This window comes from Bos indicus, chromosome 17 (genome assembly GCF_029378745.1).
Source record: "Bos indicus isolate NIAB-ARS_2022 breed Sahiwal x Tharparkar chromosome 17, NIAB-ARS_B.indTharparkar_mat_pri_1.0, whole genome shotgun sequence".
Classification (NCBI taxonomy): domain Eukaryota; kingdom Metazoa; phylum Chordata; class Mammalia; order Artiodactyla; family Bovidae; genus Bos; species Bos indicus.
In genome coordinates this window covers 51077567-51095834 of record NC_091776.1, presented here as the reverse complement: position 1 = coordinate 51095834, position 18268 = coordinate 51077567, and the positions used below count along the sequence as shown (strand labels likewise).

General features: G+C 49.3%; 1 non-coding gene across 1 annotated transcript; it reads left to right on the top strand.

Moving 5' to 3' along the window:
- The first annotated feature begins 9875 nt into the window (after positions 1 to 9875).
- TRNAG-UCC (transfer RNA glycine (anticodon UCC)) lies at positions 9876 to 9948 on the top strand. The gene has a single exon. It is a non-coding gene; the product is annotated as a tRNA-Gly (tRNA).
- The last annotated feature ends 8320 nt before the right edge of the window (positions 9949 to 18268 follow it).

Sequence of the window (18268 nt, the reverse complement as noted above, 5' to 3'; positions counted from 1 at the left end):
GACACAGAGCTCACCCAACAATCCCAGCTGAGGCTCCCCAAGATCAGCCAATAGCCACTGGCCCCTAGATGTGTGTCTGAGCCCAGCTGAGCCAGAAGAACCATGTCCACCCCAGCCAAGCCTAGCCCCAACCTCTGACCTGCAGACTCATGAGCCACATAAATTCTTACTGATGAAGGTCATCCATATTTGGGTGCATTGTTATGCATTTGTTATGCATTATTCTGCCAATAGGTGACTGATACAAACTCACGTAAAAGGCCTCTAGCCCTTCAGTCACTTATTCAGCTGCTTCAACACATAAGTACTAAGCCCCTATTCTGTATCCAGTAACAGAACAGCTGGCAAGTTCCTCTTGGAGACCATAGTTGAGAGAGGGGAGACAGACTATAATCCAAGTACTTCATTCTTGTTGTTCAGTCAGTCATGTCTGACTCTTTGAACGCCGTGGACTGCAGCATGCCAGGCTTCCCTGTCCTTCACTATCTCCTGGAGTTTGCTGAAACTCTTCTCCATTGAGTCAGTGACGCCATCCAGTCATCTCCTTCTCTGTCGCCCCCATCTCCTCCTGCCTCAGTCTTTCCCAGCATCAGGGTCTTTTCCAGTGAGTTGGCTCTTCGCATTAGGTGGCCAATGTGCTTACAGTGGCATAATTAAGTGCTGTGAAGGGCCTAAGTATAGGGACTGTGGGAGAAGCACATGAGAAGGGCTTGGGAGGTCAGGGAAGGCTTCCTGGAAGAGGAGTTGTTGAAATGGAGGCCTGAAGAAGTAGGAGATGGCCAGGTGAGGGTTATGTTAAGGCAAGAGCAGAGAAGGGTGTCCCAGGCAGAAGGAACAAGAGTAAAGGCCCGGGCTGGTTGCGGAGACAGAGCCTGGCTGCTTGGGAGAAAGGCAGGAATGCTGAGGAAGCTGTGCTGGAGCCAATTCTGAGCAGGGACTTTATCCTGAGGGCCTGGGGCAGGGCTGTGGTGGCTGGGGTAGGGGGGGTGGGGATTTCAGCCATATTGCTGCGTGATCAGAAGTGCACTTAAGAAAGATCACTCAGGCAGCCGCGCGGAAGGGACGTTCACATGCAGTTAAACCCGGCAGTGAAGGCTGCCTGGAGAGTCAGAGGTCCCTGTGCCAAAATGTGGTGCAGATGGTGCCCGGATCATCAGGAGTCGCCAGCGCTCGGCTGTTTTAGCTGCCCATTGCCCGGGCTGGCTCCCTCTGGGGTAAACGCGATGCAGAAACTGAGGTTGTCCCCAGGGACGATGCCGAGTCAGAGAAGAGGCCTTCTGCCAAATGTCCGCCCTCTCCCCACCCAATCAGCAAGCCACCACCAGCTGCAGAAGATGCCCTGTCCAATCGGGAGCTAGGACACCCCCACAGGCCACCTCCAGTGCATCCTTGGGGAGTGAATTGGCTGATTCTGGGCAGAGACAGAGCAGCCAGAAGCCTCCCGCCAACCCCATCCCAATGTGGCCACCTGGCCCCGCCACGGGCACCCCTGCCCCAGCTGGCCTCCCCCCTGTACCGGCAAGATCCCACATCCGTCAAACACCGCCATCCGCTGGCATCCATCATCATCGGAGAAAAGAAATAAAGACGTTACCCTCTCGTGGTCCCAGGATTAATGTCCCTGCTGTGAAAACAAACGTCGCGTCTTCCCGCCAACATTTATTTTTGATAAATGCTGTGACTTTGCCTTGACATTTCGGAAGCAGCGGGAGACCATTACCCGGTGACAATGTTCTATTCCACTGACATTATCTCTTAATTATAATATGCAAGTAATGCTGAAAAAAATGGCCCATAAATAGCTCGTTTGGAGCTGCTGCATTCTCCTGTCGGGGAAACGCTGAAGGATTTCATTCAGCTCTTGCAAATGAGGAGAGACAAATGGATATGGGGGCTCTGTGTGTGTCCTGCCTCGTCAATGACAAAGCTCCCAGGGTGGCGGGAGGTGGCAGGGAGGTGACGATTTAAGGGCATCAGCTGGGCTTTCGCCTCCCCCCACTGCCCCCTCCCATCCATCTCCATCCCCCCAAATCAGAGGGCGCTTCACCTCATCACAATTAATAAGCCTTCAACTCTAGTCCTGCAAAACGATTTGCTATGTCACATAAAGGAGACAGGCAGTGCTTTTTTTTTTTTTTTTCCCCAGGAAATTAATTCCGTTCAGGGGCAGGGAGGTCAAGGGAAGAGCTTCTGGAGGAAATCCCATTTTGCAACTCCTCTGGGTCCTCAAGAGCGGAAGAAACATCTGCCAAAGTTCAGAGTGAACAGGGTTCTGGGGGGGAGGGGTTGCTTGGGGACAGGGCAAGCAGAGGCTTTGAGATGGCTCAGGAAAGCAATCTGGACACCCTTTTGGAAGTAGTGGACAGTGGAGAGGGGTCAACCAAAAGTCAGAGTCATAACATTAACATTTATGCGAATCTGACACTTTGGGAGCAAGAGGGGCCAACTGAATTCACGCTTTGAAAGCCTCAGTGCTCCAAACCCAAACCGGTGAATACTCAAAGTCTAAACCAGTGGCTCTCAATCAGAAGTGATTTAGCTCCCCCGCTCTGGGTGGGGGGTCATTTGGCACAGTCTGGAAACCAAGGGCTGGACACTACTGGCATCCAGCGAGTAGAGACCAAGGATGCTGCCAAATGTCCTCCAATGACCAGAAAGGCCCCCACCACAGGGAATCATCCAGCCCAAAGGTCAACAGTGAGGCTTGTGAGAGGGGAAGGGGTTGGTGAGTTTGTTGGAGAAGGCAAAAGGCCTTGATGTGGTTGAGAAGAATCTAGAAATACTGCATAGTTGCCCACTTTGCGAAGAAGATATACAGATATGTAGCTTAAACACCCAGGGGTAGCCAGTCAAAGGATGGATTCCAACCTACAGTGAAAGCCTATCTGGGGACTTCCCTAGCGGTCCAGCGGTTAAGGCTCGCTGCGCAGCTTTTGCCAGCTCACTCAACCTCTCTCTGAGCCTCGGTTTCTTCATCTGTAACCTAGGGTGAATTCCTTCTTGTAGGAAGAATTTGTAGGAACAGATGAGCATAAGATAAAGCAAGCAAATGAAGAGGCACTTGGTGGTTGCTCCCTGGCAGCCCAGTGGTTGGGACTCTACCCTTCCACTGCAGGGGGCACAGTTTCGATCCCTGGCTGAGGAACTAAAATCCTGCTTGCTTCACAGCACACCCAAAAAAAAAGCCTATCCTGGAGTATAACCACAAAAACCACCCCTGTCTCAGTTAGGATTTCCCATCTGCCCTTTGAGAACATTATTATGTTTCCTCTTTATTTTACAGACCAGGAAGTAGAGTTCCTGGGGTAGGCTGCCCAGTCACAATAGCAGTTAGGGAGACAAAGGGGTCAGGGAAGAGGGTGGCCTGGGCTCAGAACCTGGCCTCATCCTTTGCCAGCTGGTCATGTTACATGAACAACTCGACCACTCAGGGCCTTTGTTTCCACATCTGTAAAATGGGCTCATAAACCCACCCCACGAGGTTGCCCCGGGAATGAGCTGGATAGCCCTTGCTGTGTGCTGTGCTTAGTCGCTGTCGTGTCCAACTCTTTGTGACCCTGTGGACTATAGCCCATCAGGCTCCTCTGTCCATGGGGATTTTCCAGGCAAGAATACTGGCATAGGTTGCCATGCCCTTCTCCAGGGAATCTTCCCAATCCAGGGATCGAACCCAGCTCTCCCATATTGCAGGTGGGTTCTTCTCCATCTAAGCCAAGAGGCAAGAATACTGGAGTGGGTAGCCTATCCTTTCACCAGAGGATCTTCCCAACCCAAGGTCTCCTGCCTTGCAGGCTGATTCTTTATCAGCTGAGTTACCAGGGAAGCCTGAGTTAGCCCTTAGATGTAAGGAAATAGAATCCAAACCCAGTGGCTTAAGGGATTTTAATCAAAGGAAGTATGGACAGAGATGTGGGCAATGCTGGGCAAGGGCACTGAGGTACCCAGGGGTGGGCACCAGTGCGAAACTGTTGCCAGAATAATAGGGGAAGGGGCTGAGGAAGAAATATTATGCCTGGAGGCAGGGGACTGACCAAGCCAGGCTCTGGGAATAAGGACGTGGACATCAGTGGCCAGGGGAGGGAGGGGCACAGTCTTCATTGTTACCATCCCCCATCTTCATTTGGTTTGCTTCCTGCTGTTCCACGCTGCTTCTCAAGAGAAAACCTGGAACATCGAGGGGTCACTTGCAAGGTGGCAGCAGAATGGAAATGAGGGACTGCCAGGCCGTGGGTCCACACACCACTGACGGGCTCTTCAGAATGTGTTCCGGAGTTCTGGACAGCCCTCGGCCAGCTTCAAGAAGTCTGTTCCAGGAGTTCAGGTTCAGTGCAAGGTTGCCGGCTCAGATGCCACCAGGGCACGTCAGCATTTATTGAGCGTGGCTGACCTGGGTAGTGACGTGGAGAATGAGTGTCCCTGCTCGGAGCAGCCACCACCCCGGGGGAAGGGGTGGGGACAGCTGCCAGGCAGGCATGAGGGCTCAGTGTGGCCAGATGCTCAGATTTTTGCGAAAGTAGCTGAAGTACAGATTTTTCCATGAAATCCCTTGATTTTTCAATATTGGCCACTAATTCAGGTTTTTCTTCCCCCTTCAAACACTGTGTAAGCCAAAGTCAACAAGTCTATAGGCCACTGGTTTGCACCCTCTGGTCTGGTCCACAGCCATTCCTCTCCTTTGGGAGATGATGTCACGCCTGCCTGGAGTTATCCTAGAGTTCACCCTGCTCAGGGTCACAGCCAGAGACACAGCCACGGCGCCTCCTGGCCAACGGGCTGCAGGGGACGTGCACCTGAAGCCTGGGGACCCTTCAGCTGTCCCTGACTCCTCCCTTTGCCCCCAGAGCTCTGCACCAAATCATTTCCACAGACACCCTAGGCCAGCTGGCCACATGGCTAAATCAGGTCCCTGAGCCTCGGCAGCCCCATCTGTATAATGGGCCTCTGTGGAGCCTTGTGAGTGTGGAGAGAGAGTCCAGATGGAGCACTTGGCAAGGCCTATCACAGTGGTTCTCAGTCGTCAGGGCAAAAATTATCAAAACCAAAAAGAACAATAAAAGATGGCCTTGGCTGGATTCTCCTGGAGAAAGGGGCCCAAGACTGTCTTGTCTGTATTTTCCTCTCGTTCCCAAGAATATCATGAGAGGTTAGCATAGGAACTGGGGTCAGAAGACCTGGGTTTGGATACCACCCACCCTATTACGTCGCTGTGCAGCTCTTGCCTGCTTACTCAACCTCTCTGAGTCTTGGTTACCTCACTTGTAATCTGGGGTGAATTTCTCCTTGTAGGAGAAATTTGTAGGGACTGAAAGCATAAGATAAGGCAAGCGCTGTGCTGTGCTTAGTCACTCAGTTGTGTCCAACTCTGTGCAACCCCATGGACTGTAGCCCATAAGGCTCCTCTGTCCATAGGGATTCTCTAGGCAGGAATACTGGAGTGGGTTGCCATGCCCTTCTCCAGGGGATCTTCCCAAAACAGGGATCAAACCCAGGTCTCCTGCATTGCAGGCAGATTTTCTACCACTGAGCCAACAGGGAAGAAAGCCAAACACTAAGTACATGAAAAGGCACTTGATGGGAATTCCCTTGTGATCCAGTTGTTGGGACTCTGCCCTTCCATTACAGTGGGCCCAGGTTCAATTCCTGGTCAGGGAACTAGGAATGTGATTTCAAAAAAAAAAATTAGTGTCCTTTCAGAAACTCCCCGCACCCTCTTTTCACCCACTTCCTGGTTTAGGTGTCGAAGGGAGCGGAGCTTGAACAGAAAGCTTTTACACCTTCAGGTTTTCTAAGATGTGCGGTGCCTTCCTCCCCAACCCGGGGCGGATGTGTCTTGTACCAGCTCTGTGTCTCCTGCTTCCCAGGGAAAGTCAACACTGACCTCTGCCCAAGGCCTGGCTGTTACTGACGTCACCGTGGGCAGGCTGCGGTGGCCTGGCCTGAAACGTTCATGATTGCCACAGCCTGCCTGCTACCTCCTCCAAACAGAGAGTTTGCCTGCCACCAATGCTATCTTCTCCCAGCCCCTGTTTGCCTGCCACCAATGGTATCTACAGGCCTGCTTTCGGTCATTCTGAGACCCGAGCCGATGGAGCACCCAAAAGCTCAGACATTGCCTGTCACCAGAGAGTATACAACCTCAGAGAGGTTAAGTGACCTCTCTTAGAGAAAAGGGAGATTCTCACCCCTGCAATTAAATGCTGCAGCCCAAGAAGTGATACAGTGATACTCTGCCCTCATCTCATCGGCCAGAGTGATCCCAACCAACCACGTGGGGTTGGAAATATTTTCCACCCAAATGCCCAGAAGGTGAAAGTTTAAAAGATCTGGTGTACAGACCACTAATGGCTACCACAGTCGTATTTTTGTTATCTCCATTTTTATAGATGAGGCTATCAAGGCTCAGAGAAGTTAAGTGACTTGCCTGAGATCACAAAGCTAAGAAATAGCAGATCTGGGATTTACACCCAGTTCTATCTAACTCTGGAAACTAATATATCAGCCATTACCACTTATAAACCCTGAAGTATGACCTGTTCAACCATAAATTTGTACCTAAGACAAACACATTCTGGGAGTTCCCTGGTGGCCTACTGGTTAGGATTCCAGGCTTTCACTGCCATGGGCCTGGGTTCAATCCCTGGTTGGGGAACTAAGATCCTATAAGCTACTTGGTGTGGCCAAAAATAAAAGTTAAAAAAAAACATATTCAGGGAATTAGGCTGATAAAAGACATCTTTCTGAGGGGCTTCCCTGGCGGTTCACACAGTAAAGAATCCACCTGCAATGCAGGTGACCAGGTTTGATCCCTGGGTCAGGAAAATCCCTTGGAGAAGGAAATGGCAGCCCACTCCAGTATTCTTGCCTGGAGAATCCCATGGACAGAGGATCCTCGTGGGCTACAGTCCATGGGGTCGCAAAGAGCTGGACACGATTGAGTGATTTAGCACGTACACGCAAGACACCTCTTTACACACCTCCAGAAAGGGGGGGCATATCACCACAGTCACTTATACTTAAATTACACAAATAACAAGCAAAGGCAAATACTGAGCAAAAACAAATAGACCAAGTCCTATTCAAGACACATTTGCTTCGGCCCACACAGTATTTTATTTAATTGGAATATGTTGCCAATAATTAAAAATCAGGAGATTTCACTTTTTAAAAAATTCTCTTGAAATTTAAAAAAAAAACAAGAACAACACTGAAAGACCTGGTAACAAGAGCCTGCATTCCCATCAGATCAGGCAATCATCAGCGTGACTGAAGACAAAGCCAGGTTCTCAGATGACAGAGAGGCAGCCTGGACTGGAGTCTGCAAGGCAAGGTGTCAAATAACCCAGAACCCCAGATACAAAATGACGCTCTCTTTAACTACAGGTGTAACAGCCTCACTTTCACACTTTAACGTAATTTCATCAAAGTCTTAGCAATAACGGTGTCATCTGTACTTTTAAAAAGTGTTGAGAAGGTGTCACTTTGGAAATGCATATACCCACTAGCTCTCTTGTGAAGTTTTGGGCAGATAAAACCTTCTACCACTAGCTACCCTACCACTCAGAGACCAAACACCAGGCCTTCTGGGCCTATTGACATTGCTGCCTGGTTCTGTGGGCATTTTAGTCAAGGCTATAGTTTTTCCAGTGGTCATGTATGGATGTGAGAGTTGGACTGTGAAGAAGGCTGAGCACCAAAGAATTGATGCTTTTGAACTGTGGTGTTGGAGAAGACTCTTGAGAGTCCCTTGGACTGCCAGGAGATCCAAACAGTCCATTCTGAAGGAGATCAGCCCTGGGATTTCTTTGGAAGGAATGATGCTAAAGCTGAAACTCCAGTACTTTGGCCACCTCATGTGAAGAGTTGACTCATTGGAAGAGACTCTGATGCTGGGAGGGATTGGGGGTAGGAGGAGAAGGGGACGACAGAGGATGAGATGGCTGAATGGCATCACTGACTTGATGGACGTGAGTCTGAGTGAACTCCGGGAGTTGGTGATGGACAGGAAGGCCTGGCGTGCTGCGATTCATGGAGTCACAGAGAGTCGGACACGACTGAGCGACTGAACTGAACTGAACTGAACTGGTGGCTCAGACAGTAAAGAGTCTGCCTGCGACTCAGGAGACCTGGGTTCGGCCCCTAGGTCGGGAAGATCCCCTGGAGAAGGGAACAACTATCCACTCCAGTAGTCTTGCCTTGAGAATTCCAAGGACGGAAGAGTCTGACAGGCTACAGTCCACAGGGTCCCAAAGAGTCAGACACGACTGAATGACTAACACTTCCACTGATCTACACATACCATTTAAAGAAGCTAGTTTTACACAGAAGATATCCATCCAGTGATTCACCTGGGAGAACGCCCTCACCATGTGTGACAGCAACGCCTCCTGGGGATGTATGGTTTCACAGCTCACCTCTACTAGACATTACAGATACTTAGGTAAACTGCATCCTGAATGTTTGATCCAAGAGTACTTTGTGACCCGTTTGACAGTCTTTTCAGGACTTCCCTGGAGGTCTAGTGGCTAAGATGTGCTTCTACTGCAGGGGGCAAGGGTTCAATCTCTGATCAGGGCACTAAGATCCTGTATGGCATGTAGCGCAGCCAAAGAAAGAAAGGAAAGTCCTCTGTGTGACCATCATGAGGACCTATGAAATCAATGCAACAGGAATTGGAGTGTCTTTTGGAGAGAGGAGAGCAGGGGCACCAAGGGGTCAAAGTGACTTGCCTGCAGAACACAGCATGTCAGGGCCTCTTTGCAAACAGCTCTGGCTTCCAAACCTCCCTGGCTGCCTAATCTCTAGGTCTGATATCATGGAAGAAACCATGTCCTTCCCCCAAACAGTTGCAGCTGCCACAGCCAGAGACCACAGGGGCTGGGTCACCACCCTGTGACCAGAGACTCTTCGTGTCTTCTCTGGGAGTTCCTGTCCCCTAAAATGGAAGAAATTCCAGCAGCCCAGGGAAGAGCAGATGGGGCGGGCCATGGGCACAGATGGAAGATGCCAGAGACCAGAGCAACGTTCCACAGTTCTGAGAACCTGCCACAGGCCGGGCCACCACAAGGATGCTTTCCACGCCACACTATTCCAGCCCATCTGCTGAGATGTCTTCCCCGGAGGAACGGAAGTCCCATTTCATCATGGAAGTTGAGGGGGTGGATGAGAGTCAGTGTGCAGAAATGTGCATCGTGACTGATGTTGCTCAAACATCTGTCACTTAAAGTTGAAAACAAATATCTCCATCTCAAAGGACCCCCTTCGTCTTCAGCTGAGGACCTCTGGATGTTGTCAAGTTTGCTGCGGCTCGGGCCTCATGGCCAAAGTGCCTGTGAGATCTGGGAACGTTCACAACTCCAGACTCCAAGACACGGCCACTTGGCCTTCACCCTCTGGGGAGGCATGCCAGGCCTGGAACCCTCAGAAGCTGGCACCCGAGCCCTGGGAGAGAACAGTCTGAGAAACAGCCCCCACTGAAGCAGTGGCCCTTAGCCCTCCCTCTGGCAAAAGTCCTGGGCGGCTTCCTCCAGTCTCCTCTGCCCTCCCTTTGCAGTCTTGTTGTGGGTGTGAGAGAGCCAAGCACTATTTTTAGCATGTTTATTCTTACTCTTCTCCTTCCCTCCCGTTCTCAACCTCTCTGGAACGAGCCTAGATGTTCCCCCGCTAAGGGTTTTTCTGGCATCACAGGGCATGTGCTGGTGTGCGGGACCTCTTTCTGGATGGAGCTGGGATTGAGTTGGGAGTAAACAAACTTTTCAATCTCAGATGCTCCAGAATCAGGACCCATCTGTATATTTGCTTGAAAATGACGTTCCTCAAAGCTGGTTTCCCCAGCATGATTTCCAGAAAGGACACAAGACAGCAGGAGTCTCTGGACTTCCCTGATGGTCCAATGGTTAAGACTACACACTTCCAATGTAGGGGACCCAGGTTCAATCCCTGCTCAGGGAAGTTCCACATGTCACACAGTGCAACCGAAAAAATAAATAAAATAAAAATAAAGATGCACATACCTTTAAAAGGGGCTTCCCTGGTGGCTCAGATGGTAAAGAATCTGCCCACAATGTTGGACACCTGGAGTCAATCAGTGGGTCAGGAAGATCCTCTGGAGAAGGGAATGGCTACCCACTTCAGTATTCTTGCCTGGAGGATTCCATGGACAGAGGAGCCTGGCGGGCTACAGTCCCTGGGGTCGCAAAGAGTTGGACCCAACTGAGCAACTGACACTTTCAATTTACTTTCATACCTTTAAAGGTGGGGCGTAGCGGGGGCAGTATTTTCCTGGTGATCCAGTGATTAAGACTCTGATCTTCCAATGCAGGGTTCCCAGGTTTGATCCCTGCTCAGAGAACTAAGATCCTGCATGCCACATGGTACCACCAAAAATATATATGTATACATATATTTTTTAATTAAAAAAGAGAGAGTAGGAGTCTCTGACAAACAACAGTCATGAGTCCTGGTTAACTGGACCACGAGGAGATGCTCTGGGTGACAGATGAGCACGCATGCCCTGGACCCAGCTACTGAGCCTAAAATCTGGACTCTGACACTTAGCAGCCATAAGACCTTGGGTGTTTACTTGTCCTCTCTGCACCTGTCTCATCTGTAAAAAGATGGTGATGATAAGAATGTTCACCTGGGTTATGAGGGAAATGAGACGCCCTCGTACGAAGAGTTTAAAGCAGGGCATGGTACATAGGAAGCATTCAGTTCATGTTAGCAGCAGCCTGTTTCAGGAGATGAAACCAGTCCACCAGAGCCCGGCTCTGGGCCAAGAGTCCCCAGCATCTGCGATTTGAGTGAGGCTCAGGCCCGTCTCTGGTGGGGCGGGGTGGGGCTGGGGGGGTGGTCAGCCATGAGGCCTGGAGCCACCAGGAGCCACTCTCCAGACCAGGTTGAAGGCACTGTCCTGGAACCCGGGCCACCCAGATTGAAAGAATCATAGTTATTACCCGTCAGCCAATCCGGCCCTCTGTGGACATTGCTAATTAATAACTTTACAGACCCTGTAACTTCACACGAGAATACTGCAGAGCATTTTTTATGTGTAGAAACTCTTAATATGTACAATGGAGAAACACAAGGAGCACAGGTTATGCAGCGCTGATCTGTCGATCTTTCTTCTTTTTTTTTTTCCACTCTTGAATGAAAAAAAAAAAAACAAAAACAAAAAACAAAAAACGGACGTGGCTCAGGCCCCTCTCGACTGCCAGAAAGGCCCAAGTTGAGCCCACGTCTTTGAATACATAACCAGGAGCTGCCCTTCAGAGGGCGGGCCCATGGCGCCCCCTGGTGGCCAACGTCTGCACTTCCAGCATCTGGCGGGGCCCTGGGCGGGCTCTGGGGCTTCAACACAAGGTGGGGATGGGAGAGAGAAGGGAGGGGTGCAGAGCGAGGCAGCTGGGGTGCGCGGGCTCTGCACTCTGCCCTCCTTCAATCACATCTCTTACGTTCACCACTCCCCCATCATTCGTTCGTTTATTCCACAAAGCCTTTGCGCACCCACTTTCCTGCCAGGCACTGTGCCAGACTCCAGGAATACAGCTGGTACCCCCTACAGACCAAGTACATGCCCTCAGGAGCTTAGAGTCTAAGGAGGGAGGCAGAGCGTGATTAAATGCTTACACACACACAAAAAGATCAAACTGCAAGGGCAAGACCTTGAGAGTGAAGAGCCAAAGGCAGACGGCCTCCCCTCAAGGGATCACCCAGGAAGCAAAAAAGACGAAGTAAGGAATGTGTTTCAGTTTCCCCACTGGTAAATCCGGCCTGATTCTCCTGCCCCGGCCACTCCACGAGTGCTCTGAGTGTTCCATGGCAAGGGCAGGGGGGAAAGGGAGGTTTTATAAACTGTAGCGTGCCTCCTGCCACCTATCTCTTCACCCACCTGTGCCCCCACCGTAATTCCCCACACAGCCAATCAGCGATCACCTTGCTGCCCAGCTTAAAACGCTCCAATGACTCCCACTATACTTAAAATCCAAACTCCAGGGCCCTGCCGGATTTAGCCCCCGCCCAGTTCTACAGCCTCCTCTGCCTCTGTGTTGGGTACACTCCAGCCACGCCCCATTCATTTCCTGTCTGTCTGCTGCTACCTCAGGACCTTTGCACGTGCAGACCTTCTCGATTCTTAAAGGGCTCTTTTTCCTTCAAATCCTTTGGGAAACAGCATAAATAGCCCTTCTCAGAGCATATCTAAGTAGCACCCTTCTCATCTAAGTAGCACTCCTGCCCCCCCCCCCCCCACAACAAACACTTCCTCTCCTCATGTCATCTGTTTTACTTCTTTCCTGGCACCTGTCACTTCTGGTGTTATCTTACTCACTTACTTGTTCACTGTTGCCCCCATTAGAATATAAACCACGGGGCAGGGACCTCTCCTGCTTTGTCCACCACCATACACACACACACACACCCCCCCCCCACACACACACACACACAGTTTGTGATTGGCCTGGGTCTTCCTCGCTGGCTTTCTCTAGTCGCAGGCGAGCAGGGCTTCTCTTTGCAGAGCACAGGCTCTAGGGTGCAGGGACTCAGTAGTCGTGGTGCGTGTGCTTATTTGCCGCACAGCAGGTGGAATCTTCCCGACCAGGTGTCACACCTGTGTCCCCTGCATTGGCAGGTGGATTCTTATCTATTTACCGCTAGGGAAGCCCCCAACCGCTGTGTTTCTGAGGCAGATAGCACTGGTACTCTCACAGATCCAAACAGATCCCTTTTGACTGTTTCTGTGTTCCCCCTGGCTTCTGGGTACTTTCCCCCCAAAGCCCAGTGCCTGCTGGTCTTCCTTGAAAAACTACCCTCTCTGGCTGCTGGACCCCAGTTTGCCTTCCTGGGACACCCCTTGGCCAGGAGTCTCTGTGTCAGCATCTCCAAGCAAGACAACTCCCAATGTGTGTACTCAAGCACCTGACACACAGTTAGCACCCAGAAAATATTAGCTGAATGAATGTATCCATCTACATAGCCCTTTGAGAGAGACTCCCTCTCAGTGCCCGCCCAGTGCTCTGCACACAGTAGGTATCTAATAAATGCTTGCTGGAGGCTCAGTAGCTGAGATCTTTCACAATAGTCCTGGACCCTGTATGTTCACACATTCATTTCTATTCCACCTTCATAAGGCTTCTCAGGAATTCATAGAGCAACAATCTTTACTCACAAGGGCAGGAAACTCAAGGTTCAGAGAGGTTACAGTTCTCCAAGGCTGCCCAGCAACGGGTACAACTGAACTCGTGTGCGGGTGACCTGCCTCCAAGATCAGAGCCCTTTCCTCTTCATGTTAAGGAAGCATGAATATCCCATGAACCTAGTTTTATTTTAGGAGTCTCACTCTTGCTCAGAGGAAACTTGGAGGTCAAGACCCCTTTGAAAATCTGAAGAATATTAAGGAATCGCTTCCCAGAAAATATGGTTTTTCCAGTTGTCTTGTATGATGTGAGTTGGACCATAAAGAAGGCTCAGTGATGAAGAATTGATGCTTTTGAACTGTGGTGTTGGAGAAGACTCTTGAGAGTCCCTTGGACTACAAGGAGATCCAACCAGTCAATCCTAAAGGAAATCAACCCTGAATATTCATTGGAAGGACTGATGCTGAAGCTGAAACTCCAATACTTTGACCACCTGATGCAAAGAACTGACTCACTGGAAAAGACCCTGATGCTGGAAAAGATTGAAGGTAGGAGGAGAAGGGGACGACAGAGGATGAGATGGTTGGATGGCATCACCGACTCCATGGACATGAGTTTGAGCAAGCTCCAGGAGCTGGTGATGGACAGGGATGCCTGGCATGCTGCAGACCATGGGGTCACAGAGTCGGACACGACTGAGCGACTGAAACTGAGGCATAAAATGAAATTTCTGGAGGTTGCAAGTTTCTGAAGCCAGACTGTGACCTGCCGAGGTCCAGCCCCGGCTGATCCAGGGTATTCGAAGCAGGGATGGCGTCGGCGACCTATTTATTTATAAATATTTATCAAAGATATAAAGAGTAATAGAATGAGGATAGCTCAGTAGGAAAATTCAGTGGAGAAAAGAGGCTGAGTAGCTTGGTTTATGTGGGAGACCAATAAAACTTCAAGACAAGAAGTTTGCACCACTTACGTAGGCCGCAGGCGTCCTTCCGTTCTCCCGAAGGAGAGGAGACACTGAGGCCTCCCTGGTCAGATCTTAGAAGCCCAGGCATAATTAGCAAGCATGGTGGGTTCCGCGCTCCAGATGGAGACTCAGCCAGAATTTGAGAAAGAGAGCAACATGGGGAGACCAAGTTTCGGTGAACAAGGCCCGCACTTTATTTTCCACAGTAGTTTTTATACCTTAAGTTGTGCATAGAGGATAATGGGGGAAGGGGTGGAGTCATGCAAGGACAGCAGTTCCTGGTTCTACTCGAAGCCAGGCTTTCAAACTTATCATATGCAAAAGTTCAGGTGATTTACATCATCTTCTGGCCAGGAGGCCTGTTAACATTTTAAGAAACTTATTTTTCTCTAAAGGTGATTATTCCAAAGTCAGGCACCAGCCTCCAAAAAAGCATTGGACAAAGCTGCATTCCTATAGGGCAAAGGTGAGGTGGGCTCAATCAAGAAAAGAATTAACTCAAGGGTCCAAGGTTATAAACATTGAGGCTACTACTTACATTTCTATACACCCATTGTATCAATCAATACACTGCCAAGGACACAGTAGGCAAGGAGTATGGAGACTTAGCAGCAAACATTGGCCCAATAAGTGAAAAACCCTTCACCAATACAATTTCTAATCAATCTTTTAACTACTCAAAGGAATCTGTGTTTAGACAGTTTAGAACATCTCCTGCCTCTCACAGTTGGGAGGCTCTGAACAATCACATCTGGCCGGAAAAACCTATTCAGGCAGGCTAGAGGATTGCCAAAGGAGTTTGTAGGTTAAACACTGTCACACCCAGGAATTATTAACTGGAGCTGTAAGCTAACTCTTTTTTCAGAGAGAGGTCATGGGGGACAGCCCCCCGTAAAGTCAGAGGTGTAGGTGAAAGCACAAAGCAGAAAGTAGGCAGACTCTGGTTTTGGGGGTAGATTCTCAAGAACTTCCAGGGGGACTCCTGAGGCTCGAGCCCGCCTTTGCGTAGGCCGAGCCTCCTTCCTCATGACCTTTGCCATGGGCGGAGCTCCTCACGCTGGCTCCTGGCAGTGATAGACTTCCAGCTGAGCTATTCCAGATCCTGAAAGATGATGCTGTGGAAAGTGCTGCACTCAATATGCAATATGCACTCAATATGCAATATGCCGGCTCCCGGCAGTGACCCCTGCATTTCTCCCCTTTCATTGTAAGGAATTTAAGAGGTGATCTCAGCACCTCTGAGAATGAGAACCCAGACCTCCTAACCACCTGTGTGCGCAGCTCGCCCTCCAGTGGCCAAACCTGTAATTGCCCAGAAGCCCAGCATCACAGCCTGAAAAGGGGAAGGATTTTCCTATCAGCCTGCGAGAAGGGGATTGACCCTCCAGGTGGGGAAAAACCCAGTAAGGATTTAAACAAAAGATGAGTGTGGTGATAGTTTACATTTCAGGAGGGCCTCTCAGGGCTTGCTTGAGGAAGGGACCGCACAGGACAAGCGTGGTACCCAGATGGACCAGGCTGCCACAGCCTCCTCCAGGCGAGAGACCCCAGGGGCTCTGGAATTGGAGGGTTGAACGCAGGGTCCCCAGCCCTGAACCCACAAATCGGGTCCACCCGTTTTTTTGAGCTCCGCACTGACTTTGCCAAGAAGGTATTCTTCTTCTTCTTTTTTTAAATACTAGGAAAACCACCCTAATAGCTTCATTCTCAGTGTGTAGCAAACACTCCATAAATATTGGTTGAAAGAGTGACCATCTGAATGAGCAAAGGAATACATGGGAATGTGAGTAACCATCTTGGTTAAAACTAGTTTCTGGTGAGGTGGCAGGGCTTACATTACAGGCTCTCGGGGTTTAGGGACTCCAGTAACTGGGGTTAGGACTTCCAGTATTCTAGAACATTCTAGTATCGTCTAAGGTACAGACACAGCAACTCAGGAATCCCAAGCAGGGGGTTGAGGGGGGAGCTGAGTGAGCACAAGAGATCAGGGAGGCTTCCTGGAAGAGGGGACATGGCTGGAATTGAGTCTTTGATGATGGCCAGGACTGAGCCAGACACTTATTCCTCAGGCAGAGTGAGTGGTAAGAGGAGGAAGTGGAGGACACAATAAGGCACAGTATAGAGTTCCTGAATTAGGCAGGTCTGGTGGTACCCGGATGAACACCTTTAAGCTTTAATAGTTAAGTATTTTTTAATATATTTTCCGATTGTGGTGCTGTTGATGTACAATATTATGTAAGCTTTAGGTGTACAACACAGTGGTTCACAATTTTTAAAGGTTATATTCCATTTATAGTTATTATCAAATATTGGCTATATTATCAAATATTGGCTATATGTACAGTATATCGTTGCAGCTAGTTTTTTTTATACATAACAGTTTGTACCTCCTACTTCCCTAACCCTATCATGCCCCTCCCCCGCTTCCCTTTCCCCACTGGTAACCACTGGCTTGTTCTCCACATCTAAGAGTCTGTTTCTTTTTTGTTATATTCACTAGTTTGCTTTATTTTTTAGATTCCACGCAGTTACGTCTTTGTTGGTGGCTCAGAAAGTGAAGAGTCGGCCTGCAATGCAGGGGACCCGGGTTCGATCCCTGGGTCAGAAGCTCCCCTGGAGAAGGGAATGGCAACCCAACTCCAGTACTCTTGCCTGGAGAATTCCACAGACGAGGAGCCTGGCGGGCTAAGGTCCATGGGGTCGCAAAGGGTTGGACACGACTAAGCTACTAACAACAACAACAAGAAAAATGTAACTTGCCTGTTGGACCCACAAGTTCAGATAAAACTTTTTAAAAGAACAAATTTTTTTAAAGAAAATTTCTTTTAAGTCAAAAAGTGGATCAAATTGAAGAAAAATATTGTTAGCCAAGTCATATTGTAGGCGGGGTGGGGTTACAGTGTAAAGTGAGAGGGTAGGAATAAAGCCTGAGTCAAAGGCACTCCAAGAACTCCCGAGGCCCTGGCCGTGTTAAAGCCTGATGCCGTGTCTCTTAAGGTGGCCTCGAAGCCCATCCTCCCCCTGTGAGGCCAGAGGGCAATTCCTCTCTGAATCCTCAATGAAGTCAGTGGCTGGGTTTAAGGACCAAGCTTGTACCAAAAAAACAAATTAGCTTGAACTTTACCAAGATATTCAGAAGCAAGACGTTCACATAATGATATGCCTGGAGGCTAATTCACCTCTTCCATCCTGTGATCACTTGGGGACACACACACACACACACACACACACACACGGCAGAATGGTTTGTGGAGACTGTCTCTTTTTTCCTTCATGAGCATGCAGGGCTGAACGCAAAAGTTGCAAGTGTCTGTGATGAGGCTTGGACACGGGGAAGTCAGCAGTCTTCTCAGTGGTCCTCAAACTCAAGCTGAGGAACACTTGTCACCTGTGAGTCTCCCCAGAAGCAGGCAGCAAGCTCTCTTCCCTGGGCCCCTTCACAAGCTCCTCACTCTGAAGCAGGCAGGTGCAGCCCTTCCCGGCCATTCAGCCCCCACCAGAGGCACACTCTCAAATACTGGTTTCGAGAACTGATCTAAAAGACTGTGTAACCCTTTTGCAAGTCGGTGGTTTCCACTTTGTAGCCTTCTACGAATGTGAAGAAAGGTCAGATGGAGGTGTCAGTTGATAGATCACTAAAAATACTTTTTGGATGATAGATCACCACCCTATTTTTGCCCATTACTCAGCAGTCTAAAAATTGAGTGAAGGACCTCCTGTATAGCATGAGGAACTCTGCTCAATACTCTTAATGATCTACATGGAAAAATAATTTGGGGAAAAAAAATGCGTGTATGTGTGTGTATAACTGAATCACTGTGCTGTACACCTGAAACTAACACAGCATTGCTAATCAACTGTGCTCTAATCTAAAATAAAAATACCCTCATCTTTTAAAAATAAAAAAATGTAAATAAAAGAATTGAGTGACTCTGCTATCAGAATATTCCTTCTACTTCCAGCTATTTATTCATGTAAACAAGGCTTCTCTGCACTTATGCAAAACAAGAATAGGATTGATGACAAAATTGGTCCCATTCTGGCAGTCGCAGTCATTCATGGATACATAAATTAGCTGAGAGTGAAGAGGAAACCACCATCTCATTAGCAAATGTACTTCCATGCAAATAAAAATCACAAAAAAATGTGATACCACTACAAATGATAATGA